The sequence below is a fragment of the Otolemur garnettii genome, unplaced genomic scaffold, assembly GCF_000181295.1.
Source record: "Otolemur garnettii isolate 467f Iridium unplaced genomic scaffold, OtoGar3 scaffold00192, whole genome shotgun sequence".
NCBI lineage: Eukaryota > Metazoa > Chordata > Mammalia > Primates > Galagidae > Otolemur > Otolemur garnettii.
Genome location: NW_003852587.1, coordinates 1641536 through 1652647, shown reverse-complemented (window position 1 = coordinate 1652647; position 11112 = coordinate 1641536). Strand labels below are relative to the sequence as shown.

The window sequence follows — 11112 nt, the reverse complement described above, 5'->3', positions numbered from 1 at the left end:
CATATTCACACCCTTTTTTATTCTCATCAAATCTACAAACTCTTCTGTAAAATCTGACATTCTCTCTCTGTCACTTGTTAAAAAAATGAATGAATAATAATAGCTGCTATATTTATACTCTTAAACCTCCTGCTCTTGTACCTGAAATTTTTGCTTTGGGAATTATCCTGTATTTATAGGATCATCATTTTGTGTCTTAGATTTGAGTCTCTTATCCAATTCATACTTTAAAGAGCTTGAAAAAATAGTACTTTGTTTTATATGGAATCAGGAAAAAAAAAAAAACTCTGAATAGCCAATACAATTCTTAGAAATAAAAACGAATCTAGAGGCATCACGTTACCAGACTTCAGGTTCTACTATAAGTCTACAGTTATCAAAACAGCATGGTACTGCCACAAAAACAGAGCCATAGATCTGTGGAACAGAATAGAGAATCTAGGGAGGAGCACTTCCTGAATTTGTGTGTCATCCTTGCGCAGGGACCATGCTAATCTTTTCTGTATCATTCCAATTTTTAATATATGTGCTGCCAAAGAGAGCACCAGATATATTTTCAGTCTTAACAAAAGCCCTGTCATTATGTCATTTCTTCTTTCAGCTATTTTTCTCCCTTCTTTTATAGCAAAACTGTAATGTATTGGCTAAACTTACAGCCTCAGATTCTTTACCTCCTTTTCTCTTTTTAAGTCACTCTAACCAAATTTTTTCCCTCTCCATTGCTTGTAAAAATCTCTTGTCATGGTGAGCAAAATTCCATATTGCCAAATCAAGTGCTGAATTATCTGTCTTCATTTTATGCAAGTTTTCAAAACATTTAACAGATTTGATCTTCTCTTTTGAAAATATGTTCTTCATTTGGCTTTGAAGGTACATTCTCCTAGCTTTCCTCCTGCATCAATGGCTAGTCCTTCTTAATCTCCTTTGATGGCCCTTCCTCCTCTTCCCACCTCTCTATGTTGGAATACAGCATGGTTCATCCTCAGAGCTCTTACTTCGTTTTAATCTTCAGTCTTCCCTAAGTGAATTAATCCAGTCTTGTCATTTTGAGCATCATTTATGTGCTAATAATTTCCAAACATTTCTTCAGGACCATTTCTCCAGTGGTCCTGTTTGAACAACAAACTTCCATACCAGTATCCAACCATTGATGCGACTTCTCCACTTTTACATCTCCACTTTTATGCCTAAAGGAATGTCAATCTTAACACAGATTCCCAAACCTATTAGTCCTACAGTCTTCCTCATTTTAGTTAATGGCAGCTACATTTTTCCAGTTGCTCAACAATTACAGGTTTATCCTTTAAAGTGAGGACTATGTTCTGTCCTCGCTGTATATATCAATCCTTGAGTAGCTTTTATCAGTTCTACCTTCAAAATATATCCTGATTCTTACCACTCACACTACTATCATCCTAGGCCAAGCCACTAATTCATTAACTAGCTTCCCAAATGGACTTTCTCTTTCTTCCTTCATTTGGTTCTCTACGGAGCAGCCGCAGTAACTTTTTTAAGCTATAAATAATCTCTCATCACTCTTCTATTCAAATTTCTTTAATGGTTTCCCATACCAGTAGGAAAACAATCAAAATTACTGCCTATGATCAAAGAAGTCTCTGCCTATCTTTCTGACCCCAGTTCCTTCCCACTCTCTACCTCGCACATTCTACTCCCATTTTCTTGCAATCACTTGAACATGGACAATCCAAATTTATTCCTGCTCAGGGCCTTTCTATTTTCTGTACATTTCTTCCTTTGATAGTATTCCTCAAAATATTATTTATATTGTCCCTTCTCTTCTCCAATACCATTTTCTCAGGTAGGCTTTCTCTAACCATTTTATTTTAAATAGCCACTACTTCTCTGTTTTACCTAACATTAGTATCTATTTCCTTACATTGCTCGAATGTCTTCATAAATCTGAAAAAGTATGAGATAATAAAAATGCCCTACCTTTAAAAAAAGGAAAAAAAACCTTCCCTAGCTGGAACTATTTTATTTTTTTACTTCCAGATCTGTTTTTTCTATGTCTTCCCTAGAATGTAATTCCCATTAACGCAAAAATTTTATCTTTTGTTCATTCCTGCATTCTAAGAGTCTCTGCAGTATCTGGCATTGTATGTACTCATGAAAGTTTTAGTCTGTGAATAAATACATTAATGAAATAGTCAATAAATGAATGAATGAAAGTAGTCAGAAAAGTCCACAGGAGGAATACATTGGAAAAAGAATAATGTTAATGCTGGACTAGTTGTTTTGAAGATGCTAGTAAATAATCCAGATAGAGGTTTCTGGAAGACAATTGTCAGTTCTAGAACTTGGGAGAATTTTTAGAGTGAGAAAACACGATAAAAAAAAAAAAAGAAAAGACAGCTGTATTATTTTCCTACTGTAGCTATAACAAAACACCACAAACTTAGTGGCTCAAAATAACACAAATTTGTCATCTGAGAGTTTGGGATGCCAGAACTCCTAAAATCAATGTGTAGGCAAGGCTGTATATCCTTTGGAGGCTCTAGTGGAAAATTCATTTTCTTGTCTTTTGTAGCTTCTAGAGGCTGTCTACTCTCCTTTGCTCTGGTCCCTTAACACAGTCTTCAAAGAAAACAATGTACCACCACCCTCTCTCTCTTCTCGCTCACCTCTACATCCATCATCACAGCTCCTCCTCTGTCTGTGACCTTCTTGTCTCTCCCATATAAAGACCCATGTGATTACCTTGGACCCATCTGAATAATCCAGAAATAAATTCCTCATCTCAAGATTCTTTATCACATCTGTAAATTCCTTCTTGCTGTGTAAGATAACATATTCTCAGGTCCCAGGGATTAGGACATGGACATCTTTGGGGAGTCAATATTCTGTCTACTGCAGAAGTTAATGAAATAAGATTATTAATTATCTACAACTTGATACTGAGTAGTCTTCAGATAGGTAGTAAATAACCAGAATATTGGAATGCTATGTAAGCCAAGGAAATAGAAATTTTTTAAGAAGGAAAAATTCAAATACATGGTCAAATGCTTAAAAAGCATTATCAAAGAAAATAAATAAACAAGTTGCAGGGTTTGATAGCGATGGGTGACTTTCCAGACAACAATTTCTGTGAAGTTTTGGTGAAGGAAGACAAACTTTAAGTAATTGGTAAATAAGTGAAGAGTTAGAAAGTAGATATTAAACTTTTTCCTATCAAGAAAAAAATTCAATGACTGTTGTGGTAAGTAGAAGTAAAAGAGATAATCTGGAGTAAGAAACAATGTTATCATTCTGCTAATATCTATGTTTCAAAGGCCGATGAAAGGCAATACTTCAGCCCTCTTTTCTGCATGAAGAAATAGGGAGGAACATAACTGACTCAGTGGCATAGACAGAAGCAGAGATGACAAGAAAGAACATTGGTTTACACAGCTTTAAAGGTCACTGCCATGTAAGGATGCCCTGTCAATGAATTACCTATAAACTCCACTCCTGATTCAATGTAATGGATTTTAAAGCTGATGCCTTGCTAAGTTGATTTAAAAGATGAATTGCTGTTGAAGCTGAGTGAAACATTTCAGTTCTGAGTGTAAATGGACAAAGAGCATCACACCCTCCTTCAGCTTGATTTTGCTACTTGCTCACTACCTTTCCTTCTTTTCCGCAATCCTGTAATCTCTAATCACTGAGGGAGCATCTGGGATGAAAGAATGGGAGAACAAGTGGAGCCAAGGAAGTCTGGAGGCAGAGATCTTTTAAAAATGAAAATGTCACTGAATAAATGCACCAAACTATTTTCAACATAGTTAAAACAGTAAATTTTCCCTTAGCCAAGCATTAACATAATTCCAATTAATAGTATACTTGATAGCACAATCATTGAGATAGGCTCTTACACTGACCAGCTGTGTTCCCTTGAGAGAAATGCTTAGCTTCTATGAATAATAATAGCTAATTTAATCTAAGAAAGCAAAGTGATAATAATGATAACAATGATTCAAACAACACCTGCTACTGAGAACAATAAGTAACAGGCACAGTCTCATACGCACTTGATATGTATTAGCTCATTTGTTCTTACAATAACCTCATGAGATGTGTATTATTTTAATCTCAGTTTTACAGACAAGATTTCTATGGCATAGAATGTTAAATGCCCAGTTAGTGAGTAGAAGAGCCAGTTTCATGATAGGCGCACCATTAATGATTAGTTATAGTGATGTTGATTTTAGAATCAAATACCCACAGCTCTGGTTGAGCACGAGTACTTATATAAGAAAATAATTAATAATAATCTGAATCTTTTTTGTAAATACTTTTAGTTTCAGGAATATCTTTTTAATTTACTGATATGCCATCTCTTTCCAAACAATGAGATCCTGGTTGATATATTCTATACTCCTTTTATTCAAACTGTATTCTTCTCTTTTGGCTTTTGTGCCTATTTGGTCAAGAAACTCCACCTGCTCATCTACAAACAAAGCATTTCATAGCCTGAAAATGGCATTTGTTGTAGCAAGAAACTTTCCAATCCCTAAAGCCTTGTAGGCTATCCATGTTTTCCTTGACTTTCTCTTGTTCATAAAATGAATAAGCCACAGTCATCCCTTCACACACTTTATCTTCTTACAGCTTACAATCTCAGGGATGCAAATACTTACATTGCAAAATTAAAGAGCTGTTATTTTTCCCAGTAGTTCATCTATATTTTTTTCTAAGTCAGCACTGCCTCTCTGAGTTATTTGAGCACTTAATACCTAATTCTAATATCAACATACAATGTGTACCAAAGAAAATCCTATAAAGTAAGTCGGGTTGCAGGGTTGAGAGGAAAGGTAAGATAGTTTCTTCAGTCTAAAATATAACCAACAGTGTAGTTACTTGAAACTCATTTTTAGTGTCAGGGATAAAATAAAACACACAAAAAAACAGTAATGATCCTCATAACCGTAATTATAAAAATGAAACAATTATCACCAACACTATAAACCACTTCAGAGTGAATATGCAATGATTGAGTGAAAAAAAGGGAGGAGATACAAATTAAGCAAGGTTAAAAGGAGACTATGAGATGGAGTCAAGTAAAGTATGAAAATAACCTCAAGGGCAAGAGAGAAGATGTGAGATTTCTCCCAAGTTCAATGGGTGGTGGAGTGGAATAAAACACTCTAAGCCATAAACACTGTGCTTTTCTAAAGGAAGCATTAAGTCAGAAGAGGCTTTGTTCATGATGGACACACTATATGTCCAGTAGATATTTATTTTAAATGAATTTTGATATACAAAGACAAGAAAGGAGTGGGTAGAGCAAGGACTATATGCAGAAATTAGGAAAAAGGAGGGTGGAAGTTGTGGATAAAAAATAAGAGACAAATTATGTGGTTAAGGGATGGTAAATGTTCCTTGTGAACACAGTCACAGAGAAGACAAAAAACCTGAAGGCAATTTGGACTTCAGTCAACTGGAACTCTTCTCCAGTATCAGTGTGTATGAGATGTGTAGTATAGTCAGACAAATATTCTGATTAACTCTTGTCTTACTTCTATAAGCAAAGATCATGATAATATGGGGATCTGAAGATAATATAGACCTGAGTACAGAAAAAAGGAGGCAAGGGCATTGGGTGCACAGTACTGTTGTTATCACTTAATCAAGCCAGAATTAAATCAGTAAGTAGGTTTTGAGTTCTGGATTTTGTCCCAAACGTGTTATTCACTATCTCCAAAGCTTCAAGCACTGAATGAGAAAAAGAAAGAGAAAAGGGAGAAGATGAAGAAATAGAAAGAAAACCGTGAAAAGAAGAAAAATGCAAAAGCAAAGTTCCAAAACAAGACTTCAATTTGGTGTACAGCTTTGAAAGGTGGAAGTTAAGTCTGAACAAATGAAGGAAAAAATAAGTTTCAATGAATAAACTCAATTGTTGTTTCTAAACTTACCTCAGAAAATAGAACATCATTTTCTTATTTTGAGAAAGCATCAACTTGGTTTTGAAGTAAATCTGATTGATGTACTTAGGACTAACACAAAAAGCTCTGGTCTGTTCTTTCGATTTTCCACAGATTACACTGATGAGCTGTTTTCTAATAATAAGAGAAATTACTCCTTTATCTCATTTTAGCTAAGCCCCTGCTGTGTGTAGAGGATACAGAGATAAAGGGAATCCAATTCCCACACTGCAGGGATGCTCTGTTTAGTGAGTCAACATACTTTCTCTGGGCCTTAAGAGGTGAACTATCAACAAGCTTGTTTGCCCTCTGGCTTCCTGTTGGACTCTTCTGGGATGCCCAGGAAATGGGGAGGAGTGAAGACACTAAGGTTAGGGATTTGTTTTCTCAGATTTCTTCTGGCAGGGCCTATTAGAAGCCATCCCACACAATCACCTAGGTCTCTTGCTCCATCTCTTCAGACTGAGAGGAGGTAGGTAATGGGTAAATGGGTCCAGACCCTTTTGATTGTGCCATCCCTTATGGCTTCCCTATATCTTGTCACCTCTCTGTAAATTGTTCTTTCATTAAACTCTCCTCAAATACTATAATTTAAGTATGCTCCTGTTTCCTGGTGGCACCTTGATACTCTAAGAAGGATAAGCGTTTCTATCCTAGAATATTGGTCTTTAAATTTAACCTATGAAAAAAATTGTAAATATCAAATAAAATTAAAAACTCTGCTCTCAACAGCTATATAGACTACAAATTATTGTTGCTTTAAGTAAAGAATTAATATCCAGTTTAATTATTTAATTGAAAGCTAATTAATTAGAAGTTTAATTAAATAGGATTAATATAGGTAAGACCAATTGAATTAATGAGCAGTCTGAATTATAGTATTATAAACGTATTATCTATATGTGTAGACATATATGGATTAATGACTAATCACATATTCTAAAACAAAGGTCCATCTGTGTAGTTTTCAATTTTAGTGAACATTATGACATAATTCCAATGCTCTCAAACACATGTATACCAGTTTAATAAGATTAACATTTTCCCTGCATTCTTATTCCTATTATTTTCACATACCAACATCCTATTTAGTTCACATAACTTCAGCAGAGCTTTACATGATCAGGGATTCTGAAGAGGGATTAAAGAGGTTGTGTTCAGTACTGGTTAGGTATTTTAAGGTTCCATTGGGAGGAAAATCACCTTTGATGTGGGACTTTCAAATAATTTGATGATACTTATATTAAACAGGCTTTGTTATCTTGAGACAACTTAATGGAAGGATCCCAAAGTTCTATTGCTGTGTGCGGAAGGGTACCAGGTTCTGAGATCAGATGCTGATATCAGTCATTTCTGTACTCAGATCTGAGATCTGTACATTTTCTGGGATATCTAATCTGGTCACATGATTCAGGTTTCCAGTTCCTAGTTTCCTCATCTAGAAAACAGTTCCTCCATCAAAGAGTAGCTATGAGAATAAACTAGATAACACATCTCTAATGCTCACATATGGGCTGGCCCACAGGAAACAACACTGTTGTTTCAGTGTTGGACATTATTGTGTAGAATATTTTTTTTTAGATTTTTGTGTAGAAATTTGGTAAAGTACTACCTCCTGTCTCTATATTTATTGCACAAGTAATTTCAGGGAGCTCTTTTCATTTAGTTCTTCCTATATGTATTTTGTGGACACCCAGTGACTTCACTAGTGCATCTTCCAGTCCTGAGCAGGCCTTGAAAAAGAATGGTTTTCTGAGCCTCTGAACACATTGTTTCATGAACAGTGTAATGGGAACTCAACAGGCAGAGCACTCTCTCCATCATGATGCTGTGAAATGAGGTATTGACTTATACATACTGTGAATTTACTAGCGGTGTTTGCCTTACATCACCTGGAAAGTCACCCTAACATTTCACTAATTCAGTCTTTAAATTAGGAAGAAGGAAGGAGATGGTATTGAGAAAGTAGAAACTTCTCTAGCTCTAGAAGGGCAGAATGGTTAAATTCATTGTTCATTAATGAGTTCTCTATTAAAATGAAAATAGCCCTTGGAGGTGGTCCCTAGTCAAGTCCTCTCAAATTTAAAAGGGAATTTATCCTCTAAAATTTAAAAGGGAATTTTTCAGTAGAGGTCCATGTCTTTGGAGATTTTAACAAGAAAGAGGTACGATATATGGGAAAGAGAGTGAGAAATTTTCAGAGATGCTGAGAAATAAATTGAGAATTCACAAGTCTGATCATGGTCACTCCTCACTATTTAGGTGAATTAAATCCAAATGATATTTGTTAGCTGCAAATAAAAAGGTGCAGGGGATGTTAGTGTAGTAAAGAATGCACATACTGAAATAAATACTATGTATTAAAACAGATGCACTTATATTTCAAATTCTATAAAGATGACTGGACACTACTGGGGCTCTCATCTAATCTCCTCAGATCCCTTTTACCATTTCTGTAAGCTCTTCCCCAGCTTTTGGATGGTTTTGCTTCTGTGAGCCCATAGTTTCCGTGTTCTTATGTGAGAATTCTCCTTGACTTTTGAGTCATTTTGCCTTGATGTACCGAAAGCCTGAAGTACCTATGAGCTTATTCTTCCAGGGAGCTTATTCTTCCAGTCATTAGCCAATGACTGGCCCGTGCAGGGGAAATTCTTGCCATAGGACAAGACAGACTCTGAGGCATAATTTATACCCTGTAGAATTAGACTGAGTCTGGGGCTTTACTGGAAATCTTTTCTTTGCCTTACTTCCTCTTTGTCCCTGTCTGGCTGCTTCCCCCTCCCTGTCTGGCTTCTCTACTCCCTTGCCAGTTTCTCCTGGGAACATTTTCCTCATAAATTGTGCACATACCTTCATTTTCAGGTCTATTCCTTGGAAACCCCACCCAAATCATAAGGGTATTTTTGCAATAAAAATGGTGAGAACACTAAAGAGAGAGAGAAAAGAATTCTAAAGAGGACTGTTTCATGAAAGAAATGACATTTCAGTTGACATTTGAGTAATAAACAAGCTTTCAATAGAGGGAGGGAAAGGAGAGAGACACTAGCCAAAGACCTCCTATTGCTTTTCAAATTTTATTTTATATTTTATATCTTTTTTCTATTTTTTATTAAATCATAACTGTGTGCATTTATGCATTTATGGGGTACAATGTGCTGATTTCATATACAAATTTGAATGCTTTATCAAACTGGTTAACATAGCCTTCACTTCACTTACTTAATTGTTATGTTAAGACATTTATACTCTACTCTTAATAGATTTGACATGTACCCTTGCAATATGCACGATAGATGAGGTCCCACTGATTACCTTCCCTCCACCTGGCCTCCTCCCTCCGCTACCCTTACCCTCCTCTTTCCTCCTTCATTCTGGGCTATAGTTGTGTTTTATAATTTGTATGAAAGTGGGGTAATTACATATTGGTTTCATAATAATCCTGAGTACATTGAATACTTTTTCTCCCATTCTTGAGATATTTTACTAAGAACAGTATATTCCAGCTCCATTCAGGTAAACATAAAAGACATAAAGTCTCAATCCGTCTTATGGCTGCATAATATTCCATGGTATACATATACCACAATTTGTTAATCCACTCATGGGTCAGTGGGCACTTGGGCTGCTTTTGTGATTTGGCAATTATGAATTGGGCTGAAATAAACATTGTGGTGCAAATATCTTTGTTGTAAAATGATTTTTGATTATCTGGATATTTATACCTAATAGAGGCAATACAGAATCAAATAGCAGGTTTACTTTTAGTTCCCTAAGTGTTGTAACTTCTTTCCAAAAGGAACATATTAGTTTGCATTCCCACCAGCAGTGCAGAAGTGTTCCCTTTTCTCCACATCCACACCAACATCTGTAGTTTTGGGATTTTGTTATGTGGGCTAATCTTAGTGGAGTTAGATGATATCTCAAAGTGGTTTTGATTTGCATTTCTATGATGATTAAAGATGATGAGCATTTTTTAATGTGTCTGTAGGCCTTGTGCCTATCTTCCTCAGAGAAGATTTGGTTCAAGTCTCTTGCCTACAATGAAATGAGATCAATAGCCAAGACATTACTCAGAAATGATCAAAATAGCATGGTACTTGCACAAAAATAGAGAGGTAGATGTATGGAACAGAATAGAGAACCAAGAGATAAACCCAGCCACTTATTGTCATTTGATCTTTGATAAGCCTATCAGAAACATAAATTGGAGGAAAGATTTCCTATTATTATTATTTTTTTGGTTGCAGTTTAGCCAGGGGTGGGTTTGAACCCACCACCCTTGGCATATGGGGCCGGCACCCCACCCACTGAGCCACAGACGCCGCTGGAAAGATTCCCTATTTAACAAATGGTGCTGGGTGAATTGGCTGGTGACTTGTAGAAGACTGAAACAGGACCCACACATTTCACCATTAACAAAAATTGATTCTCACTGGATAAAAGATTTAAACTTAAAGACATGAAATTACACAGATACTTGGAAAGAGTACAGGGAAAACACTTGAAGAAATTGCCCTGGGAGAATATTTTATGAGGAGGCCCCCCTGGCAAATGAAGCAACACCAAAAAAAATTACTAGGATCTGATAAAAGTAAAAAGCTTCTGCACAGCCAAGAACTCAGTAAGTAAATCAAGCAGACAGTCCTCAGAATGGGAGACAATATTTGCAGGTTGTGTTTCTAACAAAGATTTGATAGCAAAGAACCCCTATTGCACTAAGGCATCATGAACAACAAGTTTAGGAATCAGAGGATAGCCTGAATCAATCATCCTGTGTGCTAAACCAGTCTCCTACTGTTACTATACCATGGGTAATTTACTTGATATCTTTGGGCCTTACTTTTTGAGGTTTTAAAAAATTGATGCATAATAATTGTACATATTTACTGAGAACATGTGATATTTTGATATATCTATACAATGTGTATGATCAAGTTTGGGTTATTTGGATATCTATCACCTCAAACATTTATCATTTCTTTGTGCTGAGAAATTCCAAATTTTCTCTTCAAGCTATTTTTATGCAATAGATTATTTTTTTTTCATTCTTTTTTTTTTTTAATTGAATGGTAACTGTGTACATTGATGCACTTTGGGGGTACAGTGTGGTGTTTTCATAGAAAATCCAAGACACTTCCATCAAACTGGTTAACATAGCCTTCATGTAACTTTCTTAGTTATTATGTCAAAA

General features: G+C 35.7%; 1 non-coding gene across 1 annotated transcript; it reads right to left on the bottom strand.

Annotated features, from left to right (window-relative positions):
* Positions 1 to 437: 437 nt before the first annotated feature.
* LOC111721856 lies at positions 438 to 545 on the bottom strand. The gene has a single exon (XR_002770860.1). It is a non-coding gene; the product is annotated as a U6 spliceosomal RNA (small nuclear RNA).
* Between the last annotated feature and the right edge of the window lie 10567 nt (positions 546 to 11112).